Below are 18,275 nucleotides of genomic sequence, written 5' to 3'. Positions count from 1 at the left end.
AAAGAGAAAATTAATACTTACCTGGTTTCATAGGATTCGTCTGTTGTGACGTTGAGAGTCACTCGATGCGAGTCGAGTGACTTTTGGTTCGCTTGCGCGAAGTTTGCGTGCAGCGACGCGTTTAGTTCACGCGAGTGCGAAAGCCAAGTCGCGCCGTTGCACTTTAGTGTAGCATCTCACGAAAAGGTGCCGAGTCCCAAGAACGACTCGGCAAGCGAAGTGCAGATGGAGTCGTACCATCTACACCCGAAGGTGCGTTCCGCCAGTGCGAAGGTTGCGCGCCTAAAATGACGACTCAGCGCATGCGTGAGTCTAAGGTGGGAGAACTCGACCCGTTCCTCCCGGACAGTCCGTCGTGAGTTTTCGAGGCGTCAACACGTGTTGCGTCATACAAATCGGAAAAGGCGTTCTTATCCCGTTATCCGCTAGCGTTAGTAGCGTGAACGAAATATTATCACGGACAGTCCGTCGCGAACTTTCGAGACGTTAACGCGTAGAGATACCGGTTGCGTCATACACATCGAAAAAGGCGGTCTTATCCCGTTATCCGCTAGCGTCAGTAGCGTGATTAATCTATTGTTAGAGACAGTGAGTGCGTGATACGGGAATATTCCTATTGCGCTTATATTGATCGTTAAGATCCGCATTAACCGAATAAGCGGCGTTTCGACAACAACTCGACGTAGTTACACGCGATCGAGCGAACACGCGCGCTAGGAGAGATTGCTGTACAATCTATTTTTTAATAAACTATTATTTGTTTATAATAAACAAACAGCATTACTTCGCGACCCCAGTGAACATCCTATCCTAAGTTCCGTATATACGCTTCGCTTAACAAGGGCGTGGCCGACGGCCTTGAACGCGCCTGCGACGTAGAAACGACAATCATCTTGCTGAGAGAAGGAAGGACGGGGCAACGCAGTTGTATCAGGTTTCTGTATTTAAGCCTGAAAATACAGTGGCGACCGTAAACACAGCCCAAGTAGTAAGTGGCTATATTTCAATTTTTAATAAATCCATTCGTTGTTCCGGTCACAGCCTAACTTCATGTTCCTGACTGCCCTCACTATCTCCTCTTCTTGCAACTCCCTTTCTGTATCTTGAACGGTCATCATCTTCATTTCTTTCTTCTGTTCCCCTGTCACGCACCTCCAACGCCTCTTCCCTTCCTTCCATCTCGGTCCCACCTAACAACTCCATGAAGTAACTTCTCCAGTTCTTTTTCGGAATATTATTCTCTTTCCATTCTTTCTTCTTTCTTCGACTGTTTATGTAGTTCCAAATTTTCTTTTCGTCCTTCAGTTTTCTTAATTCCTCTTCTTCCCTTTCTCTCTTCTCCATCCTTTTCCTCTCTAATCACCTCTTCAGGCACTTCTTTCCTTCCAAACAGTCTTCCTTACGGGAAGTAGAAAGGGATTTCTACTTCTCCATCTTCTGTACTTTCTTTTCACCTCCCTCTTCTTTCTGGTACAGCTCCTATCCCACCAATCTTTTTGTCCTATTTTCCTCCTCTTCTTTATCTTAATTTCCTTATAAACTAAGGCTCCAAGGATCCAGTTTTTGATTTTCTCCCATTTCCTATCCACCGACTTTATCTCCTGGTCCTCGTTTTCATTCCATACCTCCGTCCTCTCCCTGTATAATTTCCTTGCCTTTTCGTTCCAACATATGATCTTCTTTGACATATTCTGTTCCTCTTCTTCCTCTTCTGTCTACCCCTCCATTTGTTTCGTATGCTCCTCTTCCTCCAGTAACAAGGTCAGAGGCAAATGATCCGAGTCCACCCTGTCCCCTATTCTAAATTCCAACACTCGCTCTTGCGCACTATCGTTTACAATTGCATAATCGATTACCGAGCACCCTCTCGCACCCACATACGTATATTCCCCATTCCAATCCCCCTCTGTACATCCATTCAAAAAATACCATCCTTTTTCATTTATCATATCCACAAAATTTCTACCGCCATCTCCTATGACTTTATCTTTACTCTCCTTTTCAAAATCATACTCATCCTCCCTACAACCTCCTAAGTTTTCTATTCTAATATTAAAATTGCCTCCTATAATAATATCCTCTTCTTCGCATCCTTCGCATTGCTCTGTTATTTTCGCCATTATCTCTTCAACATCTTTCTTTGCTCCTACATTATATACTGTAAAAATATTTAGTCCTTTTTCCTCTTTTACTATTCTCGTTCGCGCAATTCTTTCTGTAATCATTACACTTTCATAATTCTCCACTTCCGTCACCCAGTCTTTTCTAATACCTATTAGTAAACCTCCCTTCGCCCTACCCGTCTTCCTTTCCCTTACAGCGTTAATGTTTTTCCAATTGTGCGTTTCCGGCAGTTTACCCTTAATTCTATCCCATCCCTTTTCCTCTAACCATGTTTCACATAACCCTATAAAATCGAAACCTACTATGTAATTCCAAAAATCTTTGTCCTGCCTCTCAATACCCGCAACATTCCAAAAAATTATCTTTCGCCTATTTTCATTCTTCAGCTGCTTCCTTTCGTGTTGTTCGCCTGTTGTCATCTTGAATGCCATAACTTGCTGGTTCTCTTTTCCTAACTTGGCAGCCATCTAGAAATTTTCCTTTTCTATTAGCTTATTTTCTTCCTCGCTCCATACATATTTCCTACCTTGTACCTCTAGCTTTCTATAACCTATTTTCACCCATTTTCCTTCTGTTTTCTCTTTCCATGCCCTTTCTTTTATCCGTCTTTGCACTTCTCTGTCCTTAAAGGTCAGGTCGTGATCAATGAAAATTTTCTTACTTCCCAGCTTCTTCTTCTTCTTTATGATGTTATCCTTCGATTCCCAGCAGTCCATTTCAATTATTACTATCTCTCTTCCTACTCTGCCTGTTGACCGCATCTTCTTTACTCCCGCTTTTGCACCAAACTCCCTCTCAAGAAACGCCTCCGCTGTGTCCATTAAGCTCTTGTTTTCCTCATTATGTAATCCTCTGATCACTAGATTATTTTTCTTTTCCTTCCTTTCCTTCATATTTCTTTCTCTCTTCCTAACCATCTCCGCCACCTTTCCCACAATCGCCTCTATTTTGCCGCCGGTCGCCTCATCCGTTGTGTTTTCACTCCTTCGTTCGATCTTCGATAGTCTTTCTTCTATCTTATCCATCCTTTTCTCTACCTTTTCTTTTTTTTTCTCCAACCCTCTTCTAAGACGTTCATCCTCTCTCTCATCTCTCTCATCTCGCCCCTCAGGTCCCTCATCTCGTCTCTAATCTCTCTCAAGATTGCTAATAGCGAACCGTCCTTTTCATCCTTCTTTGTTGCTGACAGAACTCCATCCTCTTCTCTTTTCTTACCTACAGCACCGACTCCTTCCTTCGATTTGTCCATTCCTGTCCTCCTTTGTAAGTCTTCCTTTTCCTCTTTTTTCTTCTTTTGGTGTGGCAACAATTTCTTTACCCGTTTTCTCACTGCTTGAACTATCCAAAATTGTAGCCGAATTCTCATCTTTATTCCTTTTTGCTGCCTTCTCACTCTCGCCTGCCTCTCCCTCCATCCTGTACGTCCCTCGTTCACGCTCTCCTTCTAGTCAATCTCCTTAACCGCTGCCTCTATGCCTAGACTGTTCCGTCTAGTGTCGCTACCTACTCTATGCGTGACGCAAATCTCGCTCCCTTTTGGAACGCACAGCGTTATTCTCCCGCCTTCTCTCACCTAACCTCTCCCTCTCTCTAGAACATTTGCGCTCTTTTCCTTCACTAATTAATATTTCCCTGCTACATCTATTATCCTATCCTAAATTTAAGTTCTTCTTCCTACCTTTCTATCGGTTTAACGCCTACCTCGACTCCTATTTCCCTCTAAACTCTCGCCTAATTTATCCGCAACTCTCACACGCACGCACAACACACATGCTCCACTAACCAAGTCCCCCTTCCATCCTTTGTTAATTTGTCGATTTATTTCCTCCTTATGTTTCTCCGGCAGGCGATAAGGTCGGACGTCCACCGGTGCGCTATCTGTTCGCGTCGGGATCTCATGTTTCACCGCTGGGGTACACGTTAGTTTGTCGTTCTCTAAATGGAATACATCGCAAAAATTATCGCATATTTGCTCTAACGTTTTTCTTTCCTCGTTATTTAAATGTTTCATTCTTAATTTACGACGTAATTTTTCGCGTCTCTCCGTGATGGATTCGCGCTCTTCTGTCGGCCGTAACGTCAGTATGTCGGCCGTGTCGGTCACTGGTACCTCTTCTAGAGTTACATGCGGTGTGATAATTTCGACGGGCTTTTCAGTAACGTTTACTATGCTTATTGGACAGATAAAGTCTATCGGTTTTACCATACAGTTACCGATAAATACTCCCGGAATTATCTCTTCACTCCTTACGATACCTACTTTATTCGTGTTGGTTATCGCGGATATTATTGTCTCGCTACGCGGTGGTAAGGTAAACTTTCGATACGACTATAATTTAAATGTCGCGGCACCGATTTTTAATCGATTTTCGGCGTGATTGGGCACGGCTTGATGTTTTTTCAGGAAATCGATTCCCAGAATGCCTTCGTAGTCAATCGGGAAATCGTCTCGTACTACGTACATTGTATGCCGTATTGTTTCTTTGCCTATTAATATTGATGCTCGTATTTTCCCGAGGGTGTAGATTTTATGTCCAGTTACGCCGGTCAGCGCTATTTTCTTTTCTCGTATTTATGTTTTATTTTTTAATTTTCCGACCTTGATGAAGGTGATGGCGGCTCCGGAGTCAAACAAAAATTTAGTTTTCCCTTAGTTGCTTCTCGCATCGGGAGAGTGACGAGGTATAGATTAGAATCCTTATCCGCTTTACCTGTCACTTGAGCTACTCGGTACTCGAGCGCGCGTCGCGTCTTATGCTTTCTCCGTCTCTCTTGTTTGTCACTACCGCTGCTGCGGCTGCTGCTGCTACTGTCGCTATATGACGTTTCGGTTCCGGGGTCCTATTTCCTCGACTCTTTTCTGTCGCATTTATCGGTTTCTTTTCCTGTGCATTATATTTGGTTTGGCGAGTCCGTTCCTTTTCGGATCGTCCTGTCAGTGACCAGCAGTCTTCCCTTTTGTGTCCTGCTTTCTTGCAGGGAGCAATATTTCTCAACGGTATTTATTCCGCTGGGTTTGTCTGCTCTCGGGAGAGAATATCTATTGGCGTATCGGCTAGTGCGGCATTCTTGTCCGAAATGGCCTAGCTTTCCGCATTTATGGCATTTAACTCCGACGCTTCGGGCTTGTCGGGTTTGCTCTTGACCGTTTCTGCTTTGGTCGGTATTATATGTTGAGCGCTGAGGAGGTCCTTTCAATTTCTTCTCGGACGTGGCGCCCAAAATTGCCGCGGTGAGGTTAGCGTAATTTCGTGATCGTACGATAGTTTGAATGTCATCTCGGAGTCCTAGCTGGAAATTTTCTAGCGCTAGTTCCTGTATCGTATCTAATATCGCTTTTCTTTGTTTTGAAGAATGTCCACGGCCTTCGATCATTGACTGATATAGTTCCATTGATAATTTGTCTACACGGAGTCCGTATTCTCTCGCGCTTTCGCCTGGCTTTTGCCGGAGCATATTAAATTCTCGTTGAATGTGCGTGGTGCTTCGCTTTGCTAAATAGCACATTTCTATTTCCTGCTTTAATTTAGCAAAAGAACGTATGTCGCGCGTTTGGAAATTGTACTTTCCCGTTAATTTCGTGCAAAGTATAGCTTTTAATAATGATTTTTCCTCTGCGGGGTTAATTTTGTTTATCGCATAGGTGCTTGCGTTTAGGAATTTTTGTACTTGACTGCGCGACGTTCCGTCGATTTCCGGAATCATATCGCGTGCTTCCTTTAATTTAATGTACGTATTTACGGGATCGTGCTGGTTTCTGACGTCTTCCAACGTCCGTCCGTAGGTAACGTCCAGAGGACCGTGGCTGCGTACGCGGCGACCTATTTCGTCGGGGCGATCGTAGTTTGCGGCTTCTAGCCTGCTTACGCGGTCCTGCATATCGCGCATTGCGCGAAGGAGTTCGACAGAGCGCTCGAATTCCGCGGCCTCTGTACGGTTCATGCGGTCCTGCATGTCGCGCATCACGTTCAGGATGTCGTCGAGCACGGAGTCCCGTGCTCCTGGCTCGGCTTTGGTCAATTTCGGACGGTCGCCTGTTAACCGAGGGTCTGAGTCGCGCTATTTCCGCGTTGACCTGCTCGGGTGTCACCGGCATATCTTGAATCTCGTCGCGGGGTATATTGTCCTGAACCGCTCTTCCTTGCTGGCTCATAATGTCCTCCGCGGAATTTTTGTTAGGATCGAATACGCTGCTGTCGTATGACGTGAGGGAATATTCTCTTCGATGAGAGGTTCTGCTAGGCGTACTGTCTGCGACGTCTGAGTGTGCGTCTGTTTGTGTCGGGGTCAGTCTATCGTCGCCGTTACCGCGATTATTATCGTTATTTTCGCGCGCTAAACTTGTGTCTATTTCATCGAACGAAAATTCGCGCTCTACAACGCTCTACAACGACGTTCGGGTGTAGTTCTAGCACCGGCGTGCTATCGTCTGTAAATCACGAGTCTAAATTCCGTCGCACGGGGTCTAATGCTTCGCTATCGGTGTGTCTTGCGGCGCGAAAGGGGCTTTGACGGCTATGCTCAATAGCTCGGCGCGCTCGCTCTCTAAGGACGAAAGACGCGTTGCTGACGGGGGGATGTCGGGATAAGTCGTCCGACATCTATTTCGTACAAGTTCGATTTCGCTCGGCGGGACGTGTTTCCGTCCTCTGATTTTTATCGCTTTAATACGCTCTACAATACGCTTTACAATGTTTCATTTTCGAATTACATTAGTAGTCGCATGTTGCTCGTCACCGCGCTGGTCGTTGGCCGCTGCTTCGTTGCCTGGCTGCTTGGCTGGCGAGTCACCGTTGTGGTAGGTCGGCGCTTTCTCCGGTGTCGCTGATACTCGTGGGCCGCTACCGGGTGCTCCCTTCTTGTAGCGGGCTGCTACCGGGTGCTTCCTTCCTCTGGAGCGGGCTGCTACCGGGTACTTCCGTCAGGGCTGGTTTCACCACTTTCACTTTTTCGCTCCTTTTTTTCAGGCGAATACTCGCGACGGGAACGCACGCGACGGGGACGTCCTCCGATTGCCGGAATCCCACCGCTGCCACCAGTTGTTGTGCCGTAACCGGGTAGTTCCGGCACAGGATTAGAGATTCCGGGTCGAAGAAGCAAACTCGTCGCGATGTAGCAAACAATTGGTTAAATATATTTGTCTTGCCCAAATTTGCAAGTGTTCTTTTTATTACAATTCGATAATCGCGTTATTCACAGAAACGAATGAAGTTCTTAATAATGTAATCGGTATGTTGACGCACGTACTTGTTTCGATTCACAGTTCTGACTGACCCGCCGATCGTTCCATTCGGCGGTATTTATCCTGTTGTAGTCGCGTGCCGTTGCTAACCGAGGTAGCGCTCACCTTCCGCGGTCAGCGCCTTGCGCTGACCTTCGCGTCAGCGTTTTTGGTTGTCCCGGAGTTGAACGCTCCGGGTTCCCGTGTCGGATTGCATCGGATGATCGGTCGTCCGATGCAATCGTCAGATTTTTTCGGCGGATATTAGCTTCGACTCTTGTCGCTAGGATCGGATTACCAAGTAATCCGGCCCTCGGTGTTACCAAGTACAATTATTCCTTAATACGTTGTGCGCTCACAACACAGATATTACTACAGTAAAATTAATATCAACATATATGGATGGTAAAAATAAAATAACCTTTTTTATATAGTAAATTCGATCATAATTACAGTGAATACAACCATTTTTTAACATTTACTTACTGTATTTAGGTAGTAATAATAATTAATAGCTACAATTTGCATGGTTAAAGCAACTGTACATAGTTTGCATCAAAGATGAATTATAGTTGAATTTTTTATGGCAATTGCAACCATTTTTTTTGGACCTAAGCACGGGTCTGTGATTCGTTCGTATGTATTCCGTCTTTGTTTATACTCTCAAACGATAGGTAAAAAATGACTGGTAGACAAGATAAAAGGTTTGCGCTATTCGTATAATCTAGATCTCTAAAGGGCCACTTTGACCAAACTCCGATTAACTTAATCGTTGATTAGTCTATTGGAAATGACCAATCGCATTTGTCAATCTGCTTCATGAGCAAATGCGATTGGTCATTTCCCATGGACTAATCAACGATTAAGTTAATAGGAGCTTTTGATCAAAGTGGCTCTAATTCTATCTTTAATCGTACACACGGCCGGATAACAAGTTGTGTGTGCCTAGCCACCTGAAATTTGCAGTTTTGGTTTTGAGGGCTGCGTTCCAAAATTCACTCTAGTTAATTAAAATGCTACAGTATACGTGACGTAACTATAGATTTTATAGTTACTCAGAGTGAATTTTGAAACGCAGCCCTGATAAGATACATTACATGTTGTAGAAATCTTGGAATGCAGCTAACTTCAGATGGCTAAGGGCACAATGAAAAATATAAGCAATAAGGAACAGACATTTGCGATTAGGACTAACAAAACAGGAGCTCGATTCTTGAATTTATTCGCAAGAGAAACGTATGCGCAAATGTTGTTCTTACAGAAAAGTTGCAAGTCGATTTGATGGCTATCGCATAGCTTTTAACCAATCATAGCTTGCAACGGTTTGCAACGATTTGATGGCTATCGCATAGCTTTTAACCAATCATAGCTTGCAACGTTTTTGTAAGAGCAAAATTTTCACATACATTTCTCTTGTGAATGAATTCAAGAATCGAACCCCAGAAATAAAGCTAATGTAGCATTAATACACGGGTTCCGATAGGTTAAAAATCTATTGCCTGTGTTATTCCCTATTTCTGTTGCCTGTGTTTTTTATTGTACATCCAGTTTTATTCCTGAGTCCTAATCGCTAATATCTGTTTTTTATTCCTTATATTTTTTATTGTGCGGGGGCCTTATGGCTCCTGCACACGGGACGCGAAAACGCTTGCCGCGCGACAAAAAATGACGCGGTAACCAATCAACGAGTCGCTTTTTTGTAAGAACAAGTTTATTGGCTACCGCGTCGCTTCTTGCCGCGCGGCAAGCGTTTCCGCATCCCGTGTGCATACAGGAGCCATTATAAGGGCCACTTCGACCAAGCTCTGATTAACTTTAAAACAACCTTCGTTCGAAACGCGGATCTAGCTCGCGGCTGGGCTGGGTTCGAAGGAGGTGCGGAGGGACGGACGCGCGGTGAGGTTCGGCAAAATGAAGTGTATCGTGGTTAGCAATTAACGTGACAGAGTTTATTGTATAATGGACGGTCGCGATATTTACAGCGGATTGAGTACACAGTGTAACAGTCGCGGTATGCACAACGGCGCGGTAAGCGCAGGACGCAGAGTCGGGGCGCACGCGGTGCGCGCGGAAATGCACGCGGGCGGCGATCGTGACGGGCGATCGGCGTGTGACGGGTGGCGCGAGGCCAGGCGCGGGGCGCACGGGCGCGGATACGGCGGCGAGATCGCTGCAATTCGGTGCGTTCGGTGGCGGGCGTATCCGGTGAGAAGCGCTCGGTGGAGGCAGAGAAGCGCTCTGCTCCCGTTCGGATACTTCGTGCGCGGGGACGCCGGTCGGGTACCGAGAAGCGCTTGGTGAAGATAGAGTACGCCAGAGGCTCTCTACCTTCGTCCTGACTAGCGGGCGCGTGGTGTAGGAGCGCCGGTCGCCTGACGAGAATCACTCGGCGAAGACAGAGAATGCCAGGGGCGCTCTACCTTCGTTCGGACTAGCGGGTGCGCGGTGGAAGGAAGCCGGCCGTCGATCGAGAATCACTCGGCGAAGACAGAGAATGCCGGAGGCGCTCTACCCTCGTTCTGACGTGCGGGCGCGGTGCGGAAGAAAGCTTGTCGTCTTGCGAGAATCGCTCGGCGAAGACAGAGAATGCCGGAGGCGCTCTACCCTCGTTCTGACTTGCTAGAGAAATGCGGGAATTCAGGATCGGTGCGGTCGGTCGGAGCGTTGATCGGGAAATCGCATTTAGCGTTAAAAACGCTCGTCTTTTATACCCGCGCGGCGGCGTTCCGCAGTGGCGGGGGTAGCGACGGCGATCGCGAGCGCCGGGATGGTGCGGCGGAACGGTCGGAAAATACGGCGTCCCGACGCCGCGATCGCGTTCGGCGGTCTTCGGTCGCGGTCGGCACCGCTCGGCGCGTCGAGGCGGTTGCCGCGGCAAGTCCGTTCGCGGGCTTCCTAACGCTACGATGAATGCTTTAAAATACGGTGGGCACACCGTGCCCGTTCCTCGCCCGGCGGATGGTCGGCTGGGCGGTCTCGGCGGGATGTTATGCCGGAACGATGCATATTTGGGGGTGCATCGTTACAACTTAATCGTTGATTCGTCCATTGGAAATGACCAATCACATTTGCCAATTTGCTTAATGAGAAAATGCGATTGGTCATTTCCAATGGACTAATCAACGATTAAATTAATCAGAGCTTGGTCGAAGTGGCCCTAAGTATCATTGTGTACATTATGCCTGCATCACACTAGCGATTGACATTTGCGTCTACGTCTCTTTACCAATCAGAAAATAGCTGCTGGCAATTGCAATTCGTGATTTCCGTTCTGATTGGTCAAGAGACGTAAACGCAAACGTAGACGCAATTGCCAATCGCTAGTGTAATACAAACATTAGACGTAAGGGATAGAATAAAGGCCCGGGCACATAGAAAAACTTAAGTAGTAAGACGTAAGCAGTAAGGAAATTAATGGTATGGATTCGCTACTGCTTATGTTTTGTCTTAAGTTCTTGACTGTGATTGGCTGATTTGTTTACTGCTATCGTCTTACTACTTAAGTTTTTCTATGTGCCCGGGCCTTTATATAGGGACTCTACGGTAACCAATCACCATCTGCCTTTCCGTACTATTATTGGTTACCGCGGTGCCGCGTTACCGCATTGCCGCGTTACCGCATTGCCGCGTTACCGCATTGCCACGTTACCGCATTGCCGCGTTACCGCATTGCCGCGTCGCCGCGTCCTGTGGGCCAGAGCCATTAAGCAGTAAGCAAGTCAGTCAATCACAGTCAAGAACTTAAGACATAACGTAAGCGGTAGTGAATCAGTACCGTTGATTTCCTTAGTCCCAGTCTACAATAGGTGTTTTAAGCCCTAAGCCCTAAGAAATTGACTAATCACAGTCAATTATTCTCCTCAAATTCAACTGTGATTGAACAATTTTTTAAGGCTTAGGGCTTAAAACACCTATTGTAGACCGGGACTTACTGCTTTACGTCTTACTGCTTAAGTTTTTCTATGTGTCCTTGACGCAATATACAATAGCGCCGATAAAGGCCCTTGCACAATGCCAGGCAACAGGCAATAGAAACAGGGAATATAAATCAGGAATCATGTATAAATGCAGAATAAACAGTGACACACGGGCAATAGACACAGAGTTTCCGTCACGTTGAAAATGCTGTGCCTATTGGCTGTTGCCAACCACTCATAGCATTCGAATTTTTTAGGTTGTAATTAACGAATTTTTGGTTATTTCCTGTTCCTATTGCCTGTTGCCTGACAATGTCTGCGTTCAGCATACACAACTGTTGAGTGTCGTCTTATCAACACGCTACGCTGATTTGTTGGGTCTAAAAGTAAGAGCCAATCACGTTCGATTGCTACTGAGCGGTTTGTTTTGCTGAACGTGCCCATTGTGCAAGGGTTTTAACGCGTGCGCTCCTCGAACGGGCCTTAAAGCCCGTGTTACACTACGTATTGCGGACGCGGATCGGTTTGGGATTGCGGATCGCGGATCGTAATTCAGCCAATCTTAGACGAGCAGCTCATCTGTGATTGGCTGAATTCTGATTCGCGATCCGCAATCTCAATCCAATCCGCGTCCGCAATACGTAGTGTGACACGGGCTTAAAACTTCCGCACACAAATTGCCGTAGCAATAACATAAGGGCCAGCGCACGAACATTGCCGTAGCGTCTTACGCCTTACGTGAGAATCTTGCGTTACGCGACACGCAAGCCAATCTTACGGCAACGCACAAAGAAGAACGTAACGTAATTAGTCTTATGTTACGTACGTTACGTTGCGCTTTTCTTTGTGCGTTGCCGTAAGATTGGCTTGCGTGTCGCGTAACGCAAGATTCTCACGTAAGGCGTAAGACGCTACAGCAATGTTCGTGCGCTGGCCTTAAGACGTATCGTAAGAATTAACCAATTAAGGTCAATCCAGACAAACTTGCATAGGTGCATAAAGAAATAGATTGGCCTATTTCCTTATGCACATGTATATGGACCAATCAATTTTCTTATGCTTATGTTTATGCGCTATGCAAGTTTGTCTAAATAGACCTCTAAGGTCTGGGCACATAAAAAAACTTTTTTACAAAAGCAGGTTAGAGTAAGATAATAATATGTGAAGCATATTTTGGGCGTTTACGGCCATGTATTGAAATTATTGCAGAGCTTGTCTCTATTTCTAATGTGTTTGTAAGAAACTTTGCTAGTTAATCAATAGTATACTAACTCGACTATAGACTTTAAGAAGACTTTGTCCCCGAAACGCAGGCAATCCTAGGATTGACTGCCCAGACAGCACACATGTCCAAAAGCGGGACATAAGACGTCTTTTAGACGTCTTTTAGACGTCTTTTAGACGTCTTATGTCCCGCTTTTGGATATTGTACTGTCTGGGTAATCAATTCTGCCGAAACGGCCAAGCGTCTTGGGTTGCGATGCACTAGACGTTTCAAACTCTTTAGAGTATTATTTTATCCTTGTTTAACATTTGATAAACAACAAAGATGAAATGTTTCCAAGAGCGTTTGGAGCACAAGTGGGTCGCACCCTTTGTCAAAGTTTTGTAGTAATTTAATTGCTGATATGTGTGTGTAGACAGTACGGAAGACCGTGGCTATTCGTGACACTGCTGAAATTTTGTCGCGGGCCTAACTTTAAAATGCTTGCTGCTAGAAACCTGTCTAAATCAATCACAGATGTCTCTTAGTGTCCTCTAGGTACCAACGGAATGGCATTTGCGTGTCAACTATTTTTCTCTCTCAGTGCTCAAAGTAAAATTTTTCAAATCCCGAAAATTTGTTTTCTCGCCGAATAAAATAATAAGAGATCCGAAACGGTAAGTTGTATTCAGTAGAGGCAGAGAGAAGGATGAGAGGCGCAATGACGGCGATTTTCTTGGGACGCTTTTGCTAGGCCGTACAGTAGCGCCACACATCCACTTTCAGGAATTGGAACTACGAGTCACATCTACTTTTCGATACTGTCGATAAATTTGGTTCATGTCCGTGCTATGTATACATCCACTTTTCGATATCGTCGGTCTTTGGTGGTTCGTGTCCCAACCACCCAGCTGGACGGGATATGCTGGCCGCCCGCCGCGGCGGCACGCGCCGGCTATGCGACGTTGCCACGATGCCACGCATTTCGGGTATCGTGTCTCGTGCCTCGCCGACTGCCAAGTCTCGAGTTGGCAAATCGACGATGCGCTACGTCATATTTATATATATTTGTTTAATCATATTTACAATTTTTATATTTATAACTTTTAAATATGCATATATATATATATATATATACATATATATATACATATTAAAAAAAATATATATGGGGCATTCTCCGCGTGTCGGAGTCCTCTCCTGCCCACTTCAATTTTTGACATAATTCAACCAAACAGGGCTTAAAATTTTCGTTGAAGTGTCTATTTTTTAATGCCATGTGGCCTTTTGTGAAAATTCAATATGGCGGACTGATGCAGCGCCGGGAATAAAGAAAGTAAAAAAAAATTAATTGTATATCTTCTAAAAAAATGCAAGAAATGTCACTTGATTCGGATGAAACTCGGTACTAGGCGGTTTTCGAGGTCGTTGATTCCGAATCTGGTTGAAATTTGGAAATTCAAAATGGCGGATTAAATATGGCCGCCTGTAATGCAGAAATGTCACTTGATTCGGATGAAAATCGGTACTAGGGGGTTTTCGAGGTTGCTGATTCCGAATGTGAAGTCGAAATTCGGAAATTCAAGATGGCGGATCCAATATGGCCGACCGAATGCAGAAATGTCACTTGATTTACGTGAAAAAAACTGTCGCTTCAGTAGCGCCAAAAGCTGTCGCTGTAACACCGATAGAATGATTAGAACAGTTTACGGTATTATTTTTAAGATCTAGATATTACATTCGTATTTAAAGACCTTCAAAAGTCCCTAACAATAATTTTGCATTGGTTGTTATAACTATTATTACGATTTTTCCTTGAAGTAATGGATAGTTTAGTTAGTTAATAATAACACGAAAGGAGGCGATGAGAGCCGTACAGTCGTTCACGGAAAGGTTGCAACACTTTTTTTTGGATGGGTTTTGGAACTCACGAATATTTAGAGACTGCGAGCCACTGCGTCTAGGGAGCTGCCGTGACGGGCCGTGACCAGCAGTGAGCTGTAGTGAGAGGTTAAGACAGCTGTCAAAAGAGCACATACAGGGTGTGTATACACAGCAAAAGACATCTTACAGCGTAACATCTGATAACAGGTAGGAACAAGACATCTTAAATAACGTATACTTTTTACGATATTTTAATGTAAATAAATAAATAAATAAATAAATAAATAAATAAATAAATAAATAAATAAATAAATCTATTTAAATTAAAATATTTAAATTAAAAAATAGAGTAATTCCAATAACTTTCAAGTCTTAAATTATTTCTCTTACATATTTCGCGACGTTTGATAAGTCTATCTAGTTAAGATATAATATGAGCTAAACGATTTGTTATATATTTCTATACGTTGTAGAATTTTGCCAAAGGACTGGAATAAGAGAAAATTTTATTTTGCAATAAATATTCTAATATATTTATAATTATAAGTCAGATATGATTTGCTTTACAAAGATGCAGACTGTAGTAACCATCATATATATTCTTGCAGATAATATAAAGAAACGAGGAACTGTCTCCTTGCGCAAACGTATATGGCACACTCTTCTGCGTGTTCACAAGTGGATGAGCATGAGTGGATACATCTATTCATGGCTTCCGTGAACCATTTCCAAGGAAAGTCCCACGACCACTTGCAGGTTGAACGATAAATAAATATATCATTCAGAATAAAACACGAAAATTCGTTAGCCTAACTGGCAATAATTTTAATATTAATACAACAACGTTTCGACCTCTACTTTGGGTCCTTATCAAGTTATAAGTTATTTAGCAATGATTGAATTGCGCGTCAGGTTTTGAATCTAATGTTCGCTATGTTATACTTCCTGACCACATAGTTTAACGATGATAATAAGATTTTGCCCCTACAAAACACCCTGTTTTTGGTTGTAGAAAAAAATCATGACGTGTAGGAGCAAAACTGAGGTCACATTCGGTTTCAGCAGGCAAAAATACATTGGAATACCATAGTCTAGTCCATGGCGCAGACAACTTTTCTCTTTTTGTGGGCCTGTGAAGTTGGTGAAATCAACAACTTTGACCCTCCATATCTTGAAAATAAAAAGCCAGCTAAATCTGAAACTTTCTGAGGATTCATGACTCATTATAGACTATCATTTAGTACTTGTAAGTAGAAGTCTAAATTCAAGGGTGAAAAAAGAGGCTATTTTTGCGGTCACTCTTTGTATAATACACATCTATGCTTACGTTTTCCGTTAAAACATATATTTTCTGTTTTATATATAACATGTAATAGTACTTTATTTGCCAGTGTTGTATATTTGGATTTCCTCAAACTGTCCGCGATTTGTTGATCCACTATAGCTTTTGCTTCTGCAAATTGTTTCTTTGGTATCTGCCATTTCTTCAGTTTCTGTGTCTTCTCCGTTTCACTCAGCTCCGTGATGCCTGTGCGCCACGCAAAAATGCCGCTTACACTTGATACAAGGCATCTCGATCAACGACGCATCCTTGCAAGATTCCTTAGAGCACAGGAAGCTTGCCGATTGTCCTACAACGAATTTTGCGGTCTCCGTTTTTAAACACTCGTGCGATACCATATTGAAATGCTCTTTGCAGAAGGTGGCCTGACAATGCTCGCACACAAACGGCAAGAAGTCCAACAATTTGCAGTCCGCCACCGAACATTGTTCGCCAGTCGCAGGAAATTCGATTACAGCAACAAAAGGATATCGATATTATAATTGGATTTAATACTTTGGATACTGTATTTAATTTTCCGGCGTTCAGGAAGACTGGAAGAGATATTTAGTTGTGCAGTGGTGTCGGAGAATGCAGATGATTGTCGAACAATATTAAATTTTGAAGATTCAACAGAAAATACAATGTTTATTCTACAGATAGTAATAACTACTGTTTAGAGATATAGCTTTTTATTACAAAGCGACGCCATTATTTCATGTCTTTTCTTCAAAGTCTATCAACGATTATAATACAAATTTATATTGAAATTTAAGTATTCTATTAGCAAATAATACTATTACATAATGTCTACAAAGTATTATTATATATTCAATTTAAAAAATTTATTCGCTCTATCAAATGTAATAAACCAAAGTACCTTTAGTGCGTTTATAAAAGATATTTTACGAAGGATATTAAACAACATCAAATCTATAATACTATATAAATTATTTGTTAATTACACAACAGTAATATGTCGTAGATAATTTTATCAGTAACTTCCAGTCTATTAATAAAATACTAAATATTAAAAAGCGACGCCATTATTTCACGTGCCGGGCCTGGGCGAGGTGAACCGATCGGCGTTCTCGCGCCAGTCTCGGGGATCTGAGCTCGGTCCCGTGCCTTGGCCTCCCGCGGATCTTCCTTGCTGCGAGGCTTCCGTGGCGGCGCGAGCCGTCGTGGTCGTCCTCTTCGGCCGCCATTCAACGCTCAGCTCAGAACTCGTTGAACTCGAAAAATATTAAGACGTATTAGAAATAATTAAAACTGAATAAAATGTTATTTACAAAACGGTAATAATAAATAAAAATAATATTATTTGAAAAATTATGCAGATAATTATATGTCTTGCGTCACATTTGATATTTTTGATTGATCAGATCAATTGGTCACTTTCATTTCTCCCAAATCGGTTTGTAAAAATAAGTACGGCCTCTTTAAGATTATTTTTACGCTTTTCTATCAGCTTTATAATGCTTGACAAAGTGTTTGGATTTTGATTGAAATAAGTTTCTGCGAATCTATTCACCTTGGACAATTGTTCGTTAGAAAAAACATTCTGAATAATCCATAAAATAATTCTTCGCCAGTGATAAAATAATAAAACACGAAAATTCGTCGGCCTAACTGGCAATAATTTTAATATTAATACAACAACGTTTCGACCTCTACTTTGGGTCCTTATCAAGTTATAAGTTATTTAGCAATGATTTAATTGCGCGTCAGGTTTTGAATCTTATTATCATCGTTAAACTATGTGGTCAGGAAGTATAACATAGCGAACATTAGATTCAAAACCTGACGCGCAATTCAATCATTGCTAAATAACTTATAACTTGATAAGGACCCAAAGTAGAGGTCGAAACGTTGTTGTATTAATATTAAAATTATTGCCAGTTAGGCTAACGAATTTTCGTGTTTTATTCTGAATGATATATTTATTTATCGTTCAACCTGCAGGTGGTCGTGGGACTTTCCTTGGAAATGGTTCACGGAAGCCATGAATAGATGTATCCACTCATGCTCAGCCACTTGTGAACACGCAGAAGAGTGTGCCATATACGTTTGCGCAAGGAGACAGTTCCTCGTTTCTTTATATTATCTGCAAGAATATATATGATGGTTACTACAGTCTGCATCTTTGTAAAGCAAATCATATCTGACTTATAATTATAAATATATTAGAATATTTATTGCAAAATAAAATTTTCTCTTATTCCAGTCCTTTGGCAAAATTCTACAACGTATAGAAATATATAACAAATCGTTTAGCTCATATTATATCTTAACTAGATAGACTTATCAAACGTCGCGAAATATGTAAGAGAAATAATTTAAGACTTGAAAGTTATTGGAATTACTCTATTTTTTAATTTAAATATTTTAATTTAAATAGATTTATTTATTTATTTAATTATTTATTTATTTATTCATTTATTTATTTATTTATTTACATTAAAATATCGTAAAAAGTATACGTTATTTAAGATGTCTTGTTCCTACCTGTTATCAGATGTTACGCTGTAAGATGTCTTTTGCTGTGTATACACACCCTGTATGTGCTCTTTTGACAGCTGTCTTAACCTCTCACTACAGCTC

At 42.8% G+C, this 18,275-nt stretch overlaps 1 long non-coding RNA gene across 1 annotated transcript; it reads left to right on the top strand.

Moving 5' to 3' along the window:
- Nucleotides 1–14,384: 14,384 nt before the first annotated feature.
- LOC139778568 (uncharacterized) lies at nucleotides 14,385–17,897 on the top strand. Its single transcript, XR_011719609.1, has 4 exons — nucleotides 14,385–14,557; nucleotides 14,959–15,106; nucleotides 15,363–15,596; nucleotides 15,868–17,897. It is a non-coding gene; the product is annotated as an uncharacterized lncRNA (long non-coding RNA).
- The last annotated feature ends 378 nt before the right edge of the window (nucleotides 17,898–18,275 follow it).

This window comes from Temnothorax nylanderi, unplaced genomic scaffold (assembly GCF_030848795.1).
Source record: "Temnothorax nylanderi isolate EJ_2023f unplaced genomic scaffold, tnyl_v1.0 TNYL_tig0188_pilon, whole genome shotgun sequence".
In the NCBI taxonomy this organism is placed as follows: Eukaryota; Metazoa; Arthropoda; class Insecta; order Hymenoptera; family Formicidae; genus Temnothorax; species Temnothorax nylanderi.
The sequence above is the reverse complement of the archived record's forward strand: the minus strand, read 5'-3'. Positions and strand labels throughout refer to the sequence as shown.